General features: G+C 45.4%; 1 pseudogene; it reads right to left on the bottom strand.

Annotated features, from left to right (window-relative positions):
- Positions 1–502: 502 nt before the first annotated feature.
- Positions 503–1,836, bottom strand: LOC127765329 (uncharacterized; annotated as a pseudogene).
- Between the last annotated feature and the right edge of the window lie 17,898 nt (positions 1,837–19,734).

Genomic DNA, 19,734 nt, shown 5'->3' with positions numbered 1-19,734 from the left:
TTCTGGTACAACGAATCTGGACAGAATGTGTCATATCCGATACTAGATTGGTTTTTTATGGGACGGAGGGAGTAGAGTTAAAGTACAGCACACCCGCCCAACTAGTCCTAGTATATAGTACAAGGATTTTCTACACCTAGGTGCCATGACACCCATGGTTCACCTAAGGTGCCATGGCACCCATCGTTCGCATGCGACTTAAATAGTTATAGAAAAAAATTTAAAAAAATTAGCAATATCGATTGTGATGATATAAGTCTATACACAAACATGTAGGACTAAATTTGATCTACAACAAGAGAAAAAATAATAAAATTAGATAGTGAATAGTACCTGTACAGCGCAAATAAAATTTGTTATTTTTGTTTCTTCATATGTCAATCGAATTTAAACTTGCATGTTTGTATAGTGTCTTATGTTATCATAGTCTATCTTATCAAATTTTATGAAAATTTTATATAACTGTTTAAATTAAATGCATACATCTAGTTGCAACTTCCCCCTAGTATATGCGGTAGAAACTGTGGCCGCCGATGTCCTTCTCCCAAGGAACCTGAGACGCGTCACCGAAGCTCACCTCGCGTGGCAATATGCACTGCCTATGCATCATCAGGCGGCGTGTAGTCAGCGGCAATATCCCCCACCTGCGCCACGCCGCGCGTCCAACATTGTACACGACCTCCTCGTCACCAAGCTGGAGCAGGATCTCCTTGCCCTCGTCATCGTCATCGACACCATTGGGCAGAACCTCCACCACATCGGCTGTCGAGAAGCGGGCACGAAAAGTTTGAGCGGCGGCGGCGTGTGGGTCGTCGTCGAGAGCAGCACCGGCGGCGGCGCCGCACGAGTAGTAGTAGTCGATCTTCCGCTGAAGCCGCCAGCTTGTTGGGTCGGAGTAGTCCTCGAGCATCCACATCCCCAACGCGTTGGCGCCCGGCCGTCGGTGAGGGCGCACAGCTTGCCGTGGCAATGGGTGATGTGTATTCCCATCATCGTGTACGAGTGCGACAAGTTGCCGTCCCACACTCCTTGCCCCCCGGAGGCCTCCATCAGCCGGAACTCCTCCCGTTCCATGTTGAAGACGGCCACGAGAAACTGTGCTGATGAAGCCGACGAGGCCAGCCAGTGAAGACAGCCGTGCAGTCTGACAAGCGGAGCACGTATGAACTTAATACAAACCCTCGTCGTTGCGAGGGCAGGGCAGCGGACCTCGCGCCACACGCTGTTCTCCCCGAGCCGCAGGATCCAAAAGGTCTCCATCGTTGTGAAGAAGTTGGCGTGCATGATGTGGAAGCGCGACGTGGTCGGGTGGGCGTAGCCGCCGACGAGGAAGCCATCGGTGGCCGGAGCCGGCACGATGGTGTAGGCCTCGGTGAGCGGGTTGCAGAGCACGTACCGCTCAACGCCTCTTCCGGGAGCAAACAGGATGTGCGTTGCGCATAGGATGCCGTCCCAAAAGCCGATGGCGGCTGTCATGGATCGCCCCTGCTCCGACGCCGAGACGAACGACACCGCGAGGGAAGCCACCGCCCCCGAGCATTTGCGGCCTAGCCGTCTTATGTGGACGGTGGTGCACGACCTTCCGCGGGGAGTCGTCGTTCTAGATCTAGTTTCCACGGTGGCCGCGGCGGTGACAGTGGCCGGGCAGGAACGGGCGACGTGGGCGCGGAGGAAATCCGGCTGAGAGGTGCGGGAGAGCCAGGCTTTGCACACGGCGCGGCACCGCCCGATCGACGGCACCGGCAAGCGGAGGAGGATCTCCTCGACCAGGTCGTCCGGCAGCGCCTCCCCGGGGGCCCTTCTCCCGCGCCGCCGTTCCCGATCGTCGTAGTCCATGGGCGCCGGGAGGAAAAAACGCTAGTTAGCTTAATTAGGTTACAAATCTCGTATATTGTAGTACGAACTAGTGTGGGGGGACTTGGGGCTTGGGCTGTCATCAGTTGATGGGCCGAAGCAGCACTGCAGCAGCAAGGTATAGTACGTCGATTCGATTAGAGTTAGACTGATAAACGACAACACCGAGCTATTTAAACTGCAAAACACCAAACCTATCAGCAAACGAGCTAACTAATTAAAACCGGACCTCCCGCTATTGTTGCACTGTCCTCTGCTATTGTTGCACTGTCCTCTGCTAGAACTGCTTGAGAAGAGTTATAACTACTGCTCCGTTATAACTCTGTTTAACCCATTATAACTGTTTAAAAAGCTAACCGCTAAATATATTAGTCCGTTATTTAAAATATTGCTAAACACACATCGAGATCAAAGCCAAACAGGAAGCGAATTCCCGGGCTTCAGACTTCAGCAGGACTTTCTCCGACCAATCTTCAATCAGTTTTTGATCCTTGGTGCAGACAGGTCTCCGATCCGCATGCAGAAATCTAGTTTTGGCCGTCTGAAAAAAATGTTTCTGTACGAGTGGTATATTTGATTATGGATCTTATGTCGATATATCTCTTGGTATATTCGGTTTTCCTATTATTGTCTTCCCACTTCTCACCAGCCGTTCACAATATGCAAATATTAGCTAGTGATTAAGGGCAAAAGAAATACTCCTCCGTCCCTAAATATTTGACGCTGTTGACTTTTTTAAACATGTTTGACCGTTCGTCTTACTTAAACATTTTTGTGAAATATGTAAAACTATATGTATGCATGCGTAAAAATATATTTAACAAAGAATCAAATAATAGGAAAAGAATTAATAATTACTTAATTTTTAGATAAGATGAATGGTCAAACATGTTTAAAAAAGTTAATGGCGGTAAATATTTAGGGACGAGGAGAGTACAATATTAGCTAAAGAATATACCTGTGTGGTTTTGTCTACTCATACTCCTCTTTACTGAGGTGTTCTCTGAACAGTACTGCGCCTCTCTTCTGGCCTGTCAGCATGGAAAAGCAAAGGCAAAAAGCGCAGCATGTGAGCGCGTGTATACTATTTGAATTGTAAAGTTTTAATTTGTATTGTATTTATCTAGAAATTAGATGTCGAGGGTATACAGAAGTCACCCGCAAATTAATTTCAGAAGTAAAAATTAACATTTCCAAATTATTTCACACGGACACAACTAATTAAGGAAGAACGTACTCCACTTCATTATATGCTTCATTTCTTCAATATTAGCTGAGCGTTTTTGATATGGATGGTGGCGCGATCTTCGTATAGGATCGAACACAAATAACCAAGCCTACCAGAGGGGGTAAATGGTAGGAAAAACCAAAAACCCAAAAACTTTTAGCGGAAATAAAGGTTACCCTTAAATCGATGGAAATCTCGACGTAGTTTTATCGCCGCCGGTCAGACAGCTCGCACGCCGCCGGTCGGACCGCCGTACTCGATAAAACACAAATCGAAGAACTCTCAAAGTGGATGATGACTTTATTGCTTCTCTCTCTGTGTTTACAAAGTGCACCAACAGCACTCCTTACAAAAATTTCGAGTAAAATCAAAACCCTATCTAAACTAGCAACTCAATTGCTCTTAAAGCGATACTGAGAGGCCACACCCTCTCTCTCTATTTATACCGAAAACTTCTCACTCTTAGTCACACTAGGACACACCCTCTCTCTCTATTTATACCGAAAACTTCTCACTCTTAGTCACACTAGGACTCTATCCTTAATTACCAAATCAAATTACAATTTACCAAATTGTAATTCTCTCTTTCTCCAAAAACCACAGCCGCACCGGCCATGAGAAATCCAGCCATCACCGTGTCGTAGTCGGCCTGCTGCCTCCCGATTCCTGCTCCTGAACCAGCTCGCCAGCCAACCGAGCCGACACACATGCATGCACAACCAGACATGCATGAATACCACACATATATGCATACACCCTACGCATACATGCACGTACTGCATGACACACAGTACCATCGCCACAGTACATCGAGTACTGTAGCACCATATACGCCTCACCGATTTCTTCCAATCTCCTTCGCCAACACCGACGCTTGCACGCACACCTTGGAAAGCCCATTGCAAAGATCTCTCCCACACAGTGTCCATCCACCGTGTGCCATCTCGTATCCAACTTTGTCACCCGGCATCCTTAACCGTCTGGACCTCAACCCCTCCCTGAGTTTAGTTCCGATCCCCACCGTTGACCAAAGTTGACCTCCAAGAATCCGGACTCTAGTCACCTTCTCACATGGTATCCCGACCGCATCTGCTCCACCCTGAGCATAGTCCCGGTCCTCACCATTGACCAAGGCTGACCTCAAGTCACCTGCACACAATCAGACGAAACAATCGTTTCTTGACACAGATATCACAACCTGATCCACATTAGCCACACGCTCTCACACCAACATCCACACATCTTTTCAAACCAATTCTTTGATTAAATCATTTTGCAAAGCTAATTGTTCATCACAAATATTAATCATGACAATGATTTCACACTTCGCTGCGAAAACCTGCCTTTGTGATGATGGACTTACTACAGATAAAGCATTTTGGAAAAAGAAAAAAGAAAGAAAGCACGACAAACAAAAAAAATCAATATTTTGATGATTAATAAAAAACGAAAAAAAATAGTACGGAAGAAAATTGCACAGGACTCCAGTCCTTTACTCATCCGAAGGACCGTGCTTCTTTCCACCTGTCCGTGAACGTCTCCGACATGTCCAGCTTCTCCTTGCCGTCGGGGAACCGCCACCAGTCGAACAACGAGTGCACCAGCTGCAGAACAAGTTCTGGACGAACACCTTTGCCAGCGCAGTCCAGCACTAATGTGTTCTAAAGCAAGAATGTGCAGGTAAGGTAGCAAAAGCGAGCTCAGAGTGTTAATCAGAATTCACAAGATAATAGTTACTCCGCAGTATCTGTTGCTGCCAAAAGCAAATCTCATCTCAGGTAACAAATCGATCGAGCAGGTCAAATTAATCGAAGGAATTAATTGTTGAGACCGGGGAGCAATGCATGAACGATTGGACGACGAGGTCGACAGCCACCGATCGGAACTAGGAATTTTTTTATTTTTAATTTTTTTATTAAAAGTTTTACAAAAATAATTTTCTATTTCGAAAATTGACATAAGTAATCGCCCGCCGCCCTCTGGGAGGGCGATGGGCGGCGAATGTGACGTGGCAGACGGCCATTCGCTCTCGGGCGACGGCCGTCAATGAAATTTGCAGGCGGCCCCCTTGCCGCCCTCCGCTAGGGCGATTTTACACTGTGCGGGGGGCCGCCTGCAAATGGACGGCGAGGGGGGCATGAAAATTTACAGGCGGCCCCCTTGCCGCTCTGGGGGAGGGCAATTTTTGCCTCCCCCCTATATAACCCTATCCCCCCTCTCTGAAATTTCATTATAATCTCTAAAAATCCAAAAAAAAACGAAAGAGAGAGAGGGGAGGGCAACAGAAGGGGAGCGGCGAAGCCCTGCTGGTTTGCTCACTTCATCACAGGTTTGCTCCCATACCTCTTTTGCATTTGTACTAATATGTTATGTTTGAGTACTATATGTTGCGTTTTAGTTTTAGTTCCATATATTTTAGCAAATCTGTAGCACACAGCACATATGTGTAGATCCAGAGCACAGAATATAATAGTATGAATTGAGACATAGACAGTAGTGTTAATTGTAAGATGTAGTTTAGTTTGATCTGGAGAATGTAACCTACTTTTAGAATTTTGGAGAACAATATTGTAGAGAATGTAACTTAGTGCGTAGTACAGAAATGTGAGGTTAACGTAGTTATTGTTTTAATCAGGCACAATGTCAAATAAGGTCACATTTCAGATAGTTCACGGTGAAGGAAATATTAGATTTGGTCCAGATGGTGTTGATCTGTCAGATTTTGTAATGACATCTAAGGGCATCGATAGGCCTGCGGAGAGAACATTTCAGTCAATTTATAGTTGGTTGTTGAGAGGATTTAGAATAGACCAAGAAGTCTACACAATGTCAGTATCTGTTGTAGTGAGTCGTGCAACAGAAGGTTATTTTTGGGAACTAATGCCGATGGACAGCACTGCTGCTTGGAGACGGTATGTGGAAATGGCTTTTGAACGGTCATGGCCCCTCGTTATATTTGTGTCATACAAGAGAAAGATACAAATGTTTCAATGCAAACCGAAGATGTGGAGGGTCCTAGCAATGTAGGGGATGTTGTTGGACCATCGATGCAAAATGAGGAAAATCAACCAAGGGAGGAGCAGGCCATGGGCATGGCGGATGAGGGGGAGAGAGTCGGTATAATTGTTGATGAAATGGAGAGGGAAGATTCGGATAATGAGCAAGTGGAGGACGACGCATCATCTGATGAGGAAGGTGATGTAATGGCCACTGATTGGGCAAATGAGGACTCCTCTGGACTTGTTATATTAGAGGGTGATCATGTACTCTAGGAGTATAAGGAGAACGAGGTAATTGAGGGTGCTAGGTATGCTCATAAGGATGAGGTGAAGGAGGCGGTGAAGCATTGGGCAGTTTCCTTGCAGAGAGAGTTTAGGGTGGTCAAGTCAACAAATTATGTGTATGAAGTGAGGTGCATGAAGGAAGATTGTCCGTGGCGTGTCCATGCATATAAGGGTAAATGGAATGATTATTGGAAAGTTAGCATTGTGACCGAGCACCAGTGCTACTTACAAGGGGTGGAGAAGTATCAACGAAACATCACTTCAGCTTTTGTGGCAAGTGAGATGTACAGCAGTGTTGTTGGTAACATTGGCTTTGAACCAAAATCAATTATTAGCCACATCGAGAACAAATTCAAGTACACCATAAGCCATGCAAAGGCCTGGAGAGCCAAACAAAAGATTATTGAGATAAGGTATGGCACATTTGAAGCTTCTTATGATAATTTGCATCGTCTGTTAGCCACCATTGCCTAGAGGAATAATAATACTTACTATGACCTACATACATTTACATCGGCTGATGATTGAACAACGAGTGTGCTGCAAAGAGCCTTTTTCTCATTGGGTGCTTGCATCAATGCTTTTGTGCATTGTCGACCTGCTCTATGTATAGATGGAACATTTTTGACGGGTAAATACCGAGGTCAGATATTGACAGCAATTGGGTGTGATGGGAACAAACAGGTTCTACCTATGGCTTTTGCATTTGTAGAGAGTGAGAACACTGAAAGCTGGTACTGGTTCCTAGAGAGAGTGCACATTGCAGTGGTGCGTATGAGGCCCAACGTTTGCCTTATACATGATCGTCATGCGGGTATGTTGCGGGCTATTGACTACTTGCAGAACGGTTGGGATGAGAAGGGACTTCCAGCTAAGTGGCCTAATGTTCGGAGTCGGTGGTGCATGCATCACATGGGTGCAAATTTCTACAAGCAATTCAAGAACAAGCATCTTATGGAGCTCTTTAAGAGGCTCTGTGCACAGAACCAAGAGAAGAAATTTAATGAGTTGTGGGACAAGTTGGATGAGTTGACAACGAAGCAAACAGACGAGCAATCTCGCAGACCACAAGTTGAAGGTGACGAGCCTCCCATACCTCTTGGTGCTTTACATGATGACCCACCAACAATGAGAAGGAGGTCGGGGTCGTCCATCAGAAATTTCACTCAGTGGATTGAGAATGAGCCTAAGGAGAAGTGGTCTCTATTGTTCGACACTGATGGATCTCGGTATGGCATAATGACAACCAATTTGGCAGAGGTGTACAACTGGGTAATGCGAGGAGTTCGGGTACTTCCATTAGTTGCTATTGTTGAATTCATCCTTCATGGCACGCAAGTCTACTTTAGGGATCGATACAAGAAAATTGGTCCGTCCATGGCCGATAACAACATAGTGTTTGGCAACGTAGTGACAAAGTACATGGAAGATAAAATCAAAAAGGCACGGAGACATAGAGTTGTTGCTCAAGGCACACAAGTGCATCGGTATGAAATAATGTGTGTTGATAGGAGCAGGCATGGTATCTATCGCGAGCAAGCCGTGCAGGAATGTGTCTTGAAGGCGGATGGTGGATGTACCTGCAGTTGTATGAAGCCGAAGCTTCATCACCTTCCTTGCTCACACGTTCTTGCTGCTGCCGATGATTGTGGCATATCTCCCAATGTGTACGTCTTGAATTATTTCAGGAAAGAAGCAATCTTTCATACATGGAGTGAGGAGATATATGGGTTCGGGATATCAGGATCTTACACAACGCTGAGTGCCAAAGTTTTTTATATTCCAGATCCATCTAAGTTAAGGGTGAAAAAGGGTCGACGCCAAACTAGACGCATCAGAAATGATATGGATGAGTCAGAAGTAGGTGGGAGGACTTTACGCTGCAACAAGTGTGATCTGCGCGGCCATACTTACAAGAAATGCCCGAAGAATGCAGAAGTTCCAAGCTGCGCGGATGCTGGTCCATCTGGACAGGCAAGTGATGGAAGGCGACCACATGGTGAAGGAACAACAAGCAGGCGCGCAAGGCCAAGGCATCGTCGTGCAGCAGGCGATTCCATGGTGTAACATTGCTATCGATTTAGGAAATAAAATGCTATTGCGATGTGATGAGTGTTCGGACTAAGTACTTCTATCGTGTAATTTCAATGAATGTTGTTGTAATGAGTACCTCTGACTATTGTTGTACTAGTAGTATTGTGAACTCTTCGGTGTTGTATCATAATGTTATCGTGATGAGTGTTCGGACTAAGTACTCATATCATGTAACTGCAGTCATTGTTGTAATCAGAAATATTCCGTATTGTGACACTTTTGTTTGTTTTTACTCTTGTTTAATATGTGTTAGTAATTCACTTATGAACATTTCTTAGTTATGTTGAACTAATTATTTTTATGTTTCTAATCAATCTATTGGATGCAGGTATGGCGTACGACACACCGGCGCTGTTCAACCGTGGGATTGATAGGAACCACCGCTCGTTCATGTCAGCAGTCGAGGGTGCACAGCTCGGCACCTTCCGTCCACGCACATTGCGCGAGTGGTTGTGTGTCGACCCCCGTCACGTTCCTTGGTACGCGTATGTTCACATTTCAACTCAGCTTTGCTTTGTCTTGTACTTATGATTAAAGTTTGCTCTATGCAGGTTGCGTGCGGCAGGCCTTCTACCACTTTGTAGGCTTGTTGAGGCGGCGGCGGATGTCCGTGACCCAGCGAAGCGGTGGGATGCAGACCGGTCACTCCTTGCCGCTCTGGTAGACCGCTGGAGACCTGAGATGCACACAACTAACGAGAATGGAAGCGCCATTCCTTGAGCGTCTCAACTGGCGAAGCGATCCTTTCGCTGGTTGGTTTCCACCATGGTGTGACCGTCCTTTGTGCGATTGTGGGGATGGATGCATACTCTCAAGTCTTCCCTCATGATACAAACTCGAGGCAGGAGATTCTTCCAATGCGTGAACTTTGATCAGGTACGATTCATCTATTCGAAGTTCAAATGGATAAAAAACTAACTTCTTCGTACACAATTGTAACATCTTACGCAAACATATCGTCCAATGTGCAACTTCATCGAGTGGGTAGACATGGAGAACCCACAAAACGACGGAACACGTGCATACCCACGTAGTGAAACAAGATCGGACTACCTAAGGCGGAAGGATGAGCATGAACGTCGAATTGCTGCTGAGGCTTTAGAATGGTAGGTAAATCCCTTAGGACTCTCCACGTGGCGTGAGCGTCCAGAGTCTCGTTGTGGTGACCGTTGTCAGGTCATAAGGTCCGTAAGGCACCGAACTCGAGGACAAAGGTGTTTCGTGTGTCCAAACATTGTCGACGATGATTTCGTGGTAATTACAACTATTCTTTTCATCACTCCTCAGTACTATCATTAACTTAACTATCCCCACAATGGATGTACGTAGGAGGATGTAAGGAAATGTCAATTCGTACAATGAATTGACACAGTCAGAGTTACTTCCAGTGGCGGGCCGATAACGCAACCTGAACCGACCATACAATTCATTCATGCTTGGATGGAGTACGAACGTCGGGTGGAAATTGCAAGCTTAGACTGGAGGAACAATCCATTAGGGTTACCTAAATGGTCCGAGCGTCCAAAGTGTGGGTGCAGAGATCGCTGCCAGGTGGCTACCTCCTTTGCAGAACAAACATTTGGAAGGAGATATTTTGTCTGCCCCAATGTAGACAACGATTTTGTTGTATGTCTAGCCGTTTCCAAAATCTGCTATGATTTGCACAAAATTTCTACCCAAACTGAATAACATTACTATTTTTTCAGGGCAATCCAACGATGTGTGGATTTACTCGATGGATCGACAATGTCACTCCATCATATCATGGCCAAAAGATAACAGAGTCAGAAACATAAGTAGAGTATCAACGATTGAAGGACCACGAGAATACAATTCATATTGACCGACCTAGAAGGGGCCGATAGGTTACCGTAGGCTAGATTCGTCGGGATCGACAAATTTGTACAGTATATCGATGGCACTTCTTATCTATCTTATCATTACAATGTTTAATTATGGTGGTGAATTTTTGTATGCGTAAGACTAAAAAAATAATAAAATTGTATTTTACCAATCTTGGAGATTTTAATCTTGTATAGTTTTCAATATAAAAGATTTGATAACAATTTTCTATTTATAAAAATATCTATTTCTCAAATAAAGCACAATGTAAAATCGCCCTCCCCCAGGGCGGCAAGGGGGCCGCCTGCAAAATTTCAGGCCCCCCGCCGCCCATTTGCAGGCGGCCCCCCGCACAGTGTAAAATCGCCCTAGCGGAGGGCGGCAAGGGGGCCTCCTGCAAATTTCATTGACGGTCGTCGCCCGAGAGCGAACGGCCGTCTGCCACGTCACATTCGCCGCCCTCTGGGAGGGCGATTTTGAGGGTGGCGGGCGACTACTTCTGTCAATTTTCGAAATAGAAAATTATTTTTGTAAAACTTTTAATAAAAAAATTAAAAATAAAAAAAATTCTCGGAACGAATCTGCGCCTGCGCGGCGATGGCCCAAACCCATTAACAGTTTCTGCTGCTTCGGCCCATTAGCACAGCCCAAGCCCCTCCCAATCCAACCAACGACATCATCGATCATGACTAGCGCGTTTCCTTGCGGATATGGACTACGCGGCCGCCACGGCGGAGGCGCTGCCGGACGACGTGGTCGACGAGATCCACTGTGCACCACCGTCCGCATCAAACGGCTCGGCGACGAAAGCTCGGAGGAGCAGCCGGCTTCCTCATGCGCCGCGGCCGTGTCGTTCGTCTCGTTGTGGTCGCGATCCATGATCTCCGTCGTTGGCTTTTGGGACGGCGTCGGCCTCGTCACGGCCTCTCGTGGCCGCCTTCGACATGGCACGGGAGGAGTTCCGGCTGATGGAGACCCCTGAGCAATGGGCGGCGGCGTGCAGGCCCGCGAGCTCGCGCGGCGCGCGTAGTGAGAAGGATACACATCACCCGGCATCGCGGCAAGCTGTGCGCCCTCGCCGACGAGCAGCTGGCGGCCGGCGCCGCCGACGCGTTCGGGGTGTGGGTGCTCGAGGACTACTCCGACCCAAGAAGCAGCTGGCGGCTCCAGTGGAAGATCGATCGATTACTTGTGCGGCGCCGCCGGTGTCCTCAGTGGCCCAGATGGTGCTCGATTCTTTCGTGCCCGCTTCTCGACAGCTGCTGTGGTGGAGGTGGTGCTACCCGATGGCATCAATGGCGACGATGACGACAATGGTGGCGAGGAGATCCTGCTCCAGCTCGGTGGCGAGGAGGTCGTGTACAACGTCCGGCGCACGGCGTGGCGCAGCCGCAGGATATTGCAGCCGACAGCTGGACGCCGCTTGATGATGCGTACGCAGGGCGTATCACCAGTTTGCCACGCGAGGTGAGCTTCGGTGGCGCGTATCGGAATCAGGTTCCCCGGGGGAAGGACATCGACGGCTAATTGAATTGTAGTAATATAATCAAGTAAGATCTTGTTGTCAAGATTTAATTATAACGAACATAATAGTGTAATTGAATTATAGATCGGATAAGTAATTTGAGAGAAAACTTTATTTAAAGAGGAAAAAGACATACGTGTCTATTTTTAAAAAAAAGGCATGCATATGTAGCAGAATTCTTCGCATGCATGAGGCGGTTCATGCGTCGCTCATTAACGCAAAAGCGAGAGGTCAGGTCAAACCTAAGGGCAACACTAATGTATAAAATTGAAGTGAGCATTAGTGTCAGGTCTTAGGTCAGAGGTAGTAGTTGTATGTAGGCAACACAATGTGTATAAGAGATTAAGGTGGGGTCCACCAATAAAATATTCTCCAACCCTCAACCATCCCGTACTCTCTCTATCTCGATTGTGTAAACAACATTATTTATTCCCTTGCTATTAGCAACAAGCATACTACCGGTACTACTTATTACTTATTTACTAGTTCCACAATGGTTATTACCAGGTTGTAGAGGAGCCTTGAATGCCTATTAACTGGTTTCTCAGCACAATGTGGATGCCTTAATAATTAATTAGAAGCGCAAGCTCATATTAAAGCAGTACACCCGGCTAGTATTATATACGGTAGCAACAGTAGCCGTCGATGTCTTTCCCCCAGGGAACCTGATACGTGTCACCGAAGCTCACCTCGCGTGGCGATACGCACTGCGTATGCATCATCAAGCCGCGTCCAGCTGCCGGCTGCAATATCTGCGGCTATGCCACGCCGCGCGCCGAACGTTGTACACGACCTCCTCGCCACCGAGCTGGAGCAGGATCTCCTCGCCACCGTCGTCGTCATCATCGCCGCTATCGATGCCATCGACCGGTAGCACCACCTTCACCACAGCAGTTGTCAAGGAGCGGGCGCGAAAGAATCGAGCACCATCTAGGCCACCGAGGACACCGGCGGCGCCGCACGAGTAATCGATCTTCCACCGGAGCCGCCAGCTGCTTCTTGGGTCGGAGTAATCCTCGAGGACCCACTCAGGATGGGAATGGTTAGGATATGGATCGAACCTAAACCGTTCAAATGAGTTTATTGAACTACGGTTTAATAGGGACAATCCACCATGAGTCCATTGTAACAATAGGTTATCCATCGATATCCAAATGGATCATCTACGCTCCTAACAGATGAAAAAAAGCTCTTATTGCATGCATGTAAAACTTGGGCCCAAAATTTTTAAACTCGCGTTCACATTATAAAAAACTTATCAAATTTAGTTGAATTTTATAGAGATGATTTATTATATGGAGAATCAACTTTGTTCAAATTTTAGTCATTTAGACATGCGGGGCCCATGATGCATTACTAAGATTCAAAAATTCTAGTTACATATGTGTAAAACTCGGACCCAAAATTTTTAAACTCGCGTTTACACTATAAAAACTTGTTAAATTTAGTTGAATTTTATAGGAATGATTTATTACATAGGGAAGCAACTTTGTTCAAATTTTTGAAATATTTATATATGTGAAGTCATTTTGGGTCGAACCTCTTAAACCTTAGGTCTAACGGTTTGAGCCGTTTGGTCCATTTATATTTTTTGGAGCGACCTAAAATCCATTAGGACAAATTTATGGATAGTTTTAGTGGATAAATAGATCGACCCTACCCATTTCAATCCTGAGGACCCACACCCCGAACGCGTCGGCGGCGCCGGCCGCCGCCTACTCGTCGGCGAGGGCGCACAGCTTGCCGCGATGTCAGGTGATGTGTATCCTTCTCACGACGCGCGCCGAGCTCGCGGGCCTGCATGCCGCCGCCCTATGCACGGGAGTCTCCATCAGCCGGAATTCCTCCCGTGCCATGTTGAAGGCGGCCACTAGAGGCCGTGACGAGGCCAACGCCGAGGCCATCCAGTGAAGGCGGTCGTGTAATCTTATGGATATCACACTTGGCTCTGTGGCCACGGCCGGGCGGCGGACAATCTCGCGCCAAACTCTCTCTTCCCCGATTCGCAGGATCCGGAAGGTATCCATTACCTCGACAAAGAAATTGGCATGCAAGAGATAAGAGATAAGTGATAGATTGTATTGAGCCTCACGAGCCGGTATATATATAGAAGTACATGGAAAAGAGATAAGGACGGATTGCATATATAAAAGAGTCCACACAAATCAATTCTATGCTAATATGACTCTAACTAACATATACTCTAACAGTTACGTCGTCAAAATACAAAGATACTCCTACACGACTAAAATTACTATTAGGCCTTGTTTATATCAAAAAATTTTGGCCAAAAACATCACATCAAATATTTGGACACATACATGGACGCTAAATGTGGGAAAAAACCAATTGCACAATTTATATGTAAATTACGAAACAAATCTTTTGAGCCTAATTACGCCATGATTTGACAATGTGATGTTACAGTAAATATTTTCTAATGACGGATTAATTAGGCTTAATAAATTTGTCTCGCAGTTTACAGCTGTAATTTATTTTATTATTAGTCTACGTATAATACTTCGAATATGTGTTCAAAAATTTTACACCTAAGAAAATAAACACACCCTTCGCCCGTAGTGGGGACTCTAGCAGAGCTAAGCTAGTAAGATGAGTTGACGCACGTGAGGTGTCCCCCGCAAGCAATGAGGTGGAAAACATGGAGGTACACGAAATACCGCACGCAAACCATGAGCAACGCCGACACGATCTCCGACGAGGTCGACCGGTAGATCGAACGCTTGGCTGTCTCCCTCGCCATGGCGATCTCCCCAGCGATCACCCACCCCAGCAACACGGCGGCGCCAGCGTCCATGGCCCAGAACGCGCCGGCGATGACCGTGACGAACGTGCCAACATCTCCGGCCGCCGTGGCGGCCAAGGCCTTGACGAGGCCGCACAGCACGAGCGCCACCGGCGCCAGCAGCGCGCACCACGCCGCTGCGGGGTTGCGCTGGAGGACGCCGTCGATGGTGGGGTAGGGATCCATCAGATACTCGGGCACGTACAGGAGGCACATCGGGAGCGCGAAGATGGACAAGGCGGCGGCAATGGCGCCCGAGGAGAGGCCGCCGGCGCCGGAGAGGATGCCGACCGTCGCTCCGCCGGCGACCGCGCATGCGGCGGACATGGCGACGGCGAAGCGGACGGCGTCGCGCCTGGCGACCTTGGCGCTGGCGGGGACGTCGAACACGAGGGGGAACGCTATCTCCGGCGTCCGCTCCACCGCGTCCATGAAGTTGGCGTACTGGTTCACCCTCGAGAAGGCCACCGCCGTGTAGCCGCCGTTCGAGAGGCACCACCACAGCGCCGCGGCGGCGGAGACGTTCGCGGTCCAGGCGACGGCAGTGGCGAAGGTGACGTCGTTGGCCGCGCCGTGGGTAGCCGCGGCGAGCACGGCCAGGACGGCGGCGAGGAGCGCGGCGGGGGTGGCGACGGCGCACGCCAGCATCGGGTAGGGCGTCTGGTGGAGGCCGCGCGGCGCGCGGAGGAAGACGAGCGCGTAGATGGAGAAGGGGAGCATGAAGAGGAGCGCGCCGAAGCCGAGCGCGAAGGCCAGCGCCGCCGTCGCGGTGATTGGCGCGGCGGCGGCGGCAGGGTAGGCCACCGCGGCGGCGAACGGCGCGTAGGCAGCGGACACGGCCATGGCCACGTCGGCCGCCTTCCTGAACGTGAACAACTTGTTCTTCTTCGCCATGGAAAAGTTCCGATGGACCGCTTTCTCAGACGACGTGTCTTTCTCGATCTGTTCGCCGGCTAGCTCGATCAAATTTGGGCAGGCTGACGACCTTCTGTTTATGTTTGTAGGAACTAGGAAGAGCTGAGATGGATCGAGTCTGGACTCTGGACTGGAGGGTCCTCAATTATATGGGCGCACAAATCAGAATCGGTTCTGGTTAAGTAAAACTCGATTCCTATACGTACTGAAACTTTGATATTCCTAGTCATGTACTACTACTATAAAATCTCAGATGGGATTGATAGGAGTAATTAAGCGCCTCGGTGTCGGTGGACGCGTTTCGTGTTGATTGATTAGCACTAAATCGCGCACACATTACATATATCGGTAAATCTAATTGGAGAGGCATGAAGAGACACTCACGTGCTAGTACTTTAGAAGTTTTGGTTGCTATTAATCCATTGAGCAAATAGGACAAATATTTCTATCATCTATGCTTCAAATAAAATTTCTTAAATTACTCATCCGATTTAGAATCCGATTACACCGTTCTGTTCGTAATAATTAAATCTTTACAACAAGATCTTACATGATTATATTTTGATGAAAAATCACAAATTACTTTTATGATATATCTAAATTACTTTTAGATTTCACTAAGTTACTTCTTAGACATATAAAAGTAAATTCAGTAAAGGCTAAAAGTAATTTACATATATTATAGAAGTAACTTATAAAAAAAGAAAGTAACTTTAATTAGTATCTTTTTTCATTGAACAAATTATCACACATATATATAGTTACTTTTAGATTTGATTAAAATACTTTCTATACATTCATAATGCTCTGAGGTGATTACTTTTATTATTATTTTTAGTTAATTTCATAATTTATGCTGATTAATTTAATTTCTAGATAGAGTCATGTTTTTATCTCTACAACGGATTTACTTCAAATAACATGCTAAAGTTACCTTCGTTTTGTTCTAAGTTACTTCTATAATATATATAAATTACTTTTAGATTTTTCTGAATTTACTTTTATATATCTAAGTAGTAACTTAGTGAAATCTAAAAGTAATTTAGACATATCATAAAAGTAATTTGTGATTTTTCATCAAAATATAATCATGTGAGATCTTGTTGTAATGATTTAATTGTTACGAATACAACGGTATAATTGGATGAGTAGTTTAAGAGAAAATTGTATTTGAAGTATAGGTGGATGATGCCTCTTATAGATAGAGTGGTAGCTAGTTTAGACAAACCAGCTACCACTAGTTGTGTAGTTACGTCATACTTCCTCCGTTTCACAATGTAAGTCATTCTAGCATTTCTCACATTTATATTGATGTTAATGAATCTAGACATATATATATATATATATATATATATATATATATATATATATATATATATATATATATATATATATATATATGGGACTCCATGGTGCCCGGGCTCCAAGGTATAAAACACACAAATTCTCTCAAATTTTTAAAAATTTACAAATTGTAAGTAGATATCTAGGTATATGAATTTGATTCATACAAATACCTAACAACAAAACAACTCAAACTCTAACTTTATTTCACAATTCATTATTCCATACCTAACGAATTATATGTTTGGATGTTATATACCTAGAACCAAAATCTAATAAAAAAAGTTCAAACTCAGTTCAAACTTGTTTGAACTTGTTAGTAAAAAATTTAATGTTCATATCTATACATTTAAAAAAATCATACTCATTCAAATTGGGTATATACTCAATTTGAATCTTGGAGCCCATACTCCATGTAGCACCAGTTAATTTACCTATATATATATATATATATATATATATATATATATATATATATATATATATATATAGATATATATATATATATATATATATATATATAGATATATATATATATATATATATATATATATATATATATATATATATATATATATATATATATATATATATGCGTACATGGCCGGTGGTTCGTTATCTCGTAATTACATGGCCGGGATAAGGGTCATATCTTCTATCTAAACAAACCACATGCATAAGATAATGATTTATTTCCTCCGTTTCAAGTTACGAGACGTTTTGACTTTAGTAAAGTCAAACTGTTTTAAGTTTGACTAAGTTTATAAACAAATATAGTAATATTTATAATTACTAAATTAATTTCATAATATCAATAATTGAATATATTTTCATAATAAATTTATCTTCGATTGAAAATGTTACTAATTTTTTCTATAAACTTATTAAACTTAAAGCAGTTTAATTTTGAGTAAAGTCAAAACGTCATATAACCTGAAACGGAGGAGTACTGCAGCAAATATCTATGGCGGCGGTGAGGAAAGGATCGGAGGAGAACATGCAGCAGTACTCTGGCAGGAGAACTGCCTCATCGACGATGAGCCGATCGATCGACACCGGCGGGGAATGCGCCGTTCAGACGCGAAAACTGGTTTCTCCAGGCGAGAGGCGGTGCACGGCGGCGATCGAGAGGCGCGAAGACGTACGTACGCGTATGGACAGGCGGCGAACGGTGCGGTAGTGTACAGCCAGCGGAGCGTCGGGCATGATGCGGAGCGCGGCTAAATCGGCTCGAGACCGTGTGTTGCGGGCTTGCGGCACGATGCATGGCTGGGTTCCGTCGGCCGACGAGGCGCGTACAGCGCGTGTGTGCGGTGGTTTAGTCGCCGACTCGCCGTATGTAGTTCGCGCGGCACCGGCACGCGTGCGCGAGGGTGGCATCGGCGATGATGAGCACGCAGATCGCAGATGCCGCACACGGGCTGCGCTACCGATTGCGGCGGTTCGGTCTAGGACGGCAGCACGGCGCGGGCATGTGCCAACGTACGTTGCGGCCCAAAAAGTTTATTTATAACAAGTATATACATCCGCATATTGGTACGTACTAGCATAATATCCGTGCATTGCTATAAATTTTAAATAATATTCACTGGCATAAATTAAAATTTTAAACCATAGTTATAGTTGGGCATAAATGTTGAAGGAAGTATAAACATATAAATACCAACATAAAACTACAAATAACTTTGTTCGGATCGATAATTCAATATCAGGAAAATTATGTAACTTAATCCTATATTTTCTCATTACCTATAAATAATTTTTAATATAGAGAAAATTATAAGTTACAATAATTTTAGTGGATCAAATAGTGCTATAACTAATAATGTAAAGAAAAAACAACTGAAATTAGCTAGAAATTGAAAAAAAAAAACTTCTTTTAGCCCATATACGAAAAATCTGATTCATTAATTTTGAACGGGCGTCTATTTCATTGATATAAATTAGATTTTTCATGTTCTATTCATACTCCTATGGTCTTAATATTATGTGAGTGGTCCAGGATTATGGTCAAACACTGTTTATTGTCTTCCCTAACTCAAGGCGAGAAACAAAAGAGGAGACGTCGGTGCTCCGGCGACCAAACGACGGTGAGGAAAGTGGTAGGACGTGTCCTACGATGTGACTCGTCCAAAGATGGTGGAGGATCGAAATGAAGAAAAGCAGAATAAGAGGGACGCGCCGCCGGGGGAGGGGGGCAAAGAGGTGGTCCCAATAGAGAGTGAGAAACGAGAACAACGAGCTCTAGTGGTGAACATGACCAGATGAGTCTGTCAAAACACGTTCCCGCATGAGAGGATTCCGTTTTCCTTTAACACGCGCATGGAAAAAACGACTAATACTATTCATTGTCTTTCCCTAGCCAACACAAGAAACAGAAGAGGAGGGAAGATGGGTGATGGTGCTCCAGCAACCAAACGGCGGTGAGTAAGGTGGCTAGACGTGTCCCACAATGTGACTCATCCATTGATGGTGGCGGTTGGCAACGAAGAAAACCAGAACAATGGAACGCGGCCGATAACAACATGGTCCTGATAGAGTGAAACGGTAATGATGAGCCCTTGTGGCAGGGGCGGAGAGGTAGAGTATGGGATGGGGTGCTTAGGAACCCGGCCAAGAAAATTTTTTAGTTATAACTCACCGATTTTCACCATATGTGCACCCCCCTCAATACAAACTTAGGCACACGCCTCAGCTTAAACTTGATCTAAAGTAGAGTAAATTAAGCAAGATGCGCCCTCCTCCATTTCGCTCTAGCTCTGCCCCTGGCTTGTGGTGAATACGGCTGAGTGAGTATGTCAAAACGTGTTCCTGAATAAGGAGGTTCCATTTTTCTTGAATGCGC

This window comes from Oryza glaberrima, chromosome 3, assembly GCF_000147395.1.
Source record: "Oryza glaberrima chromosome 3, OglaRS2, whole genome shotgun sequence".
Taxonomy (NCBI): domain Eukaryota; kingdom Viridiplantae; phylum Streptophyta; class Magnoliopsida; order Poales; family Poaceae; genus Oryza; species Oryza glaberrima.
Note: the sequence above shows the minus strand (reverse complement) of the source record. Positions and strands in the feature narration are given on the sequence as shown.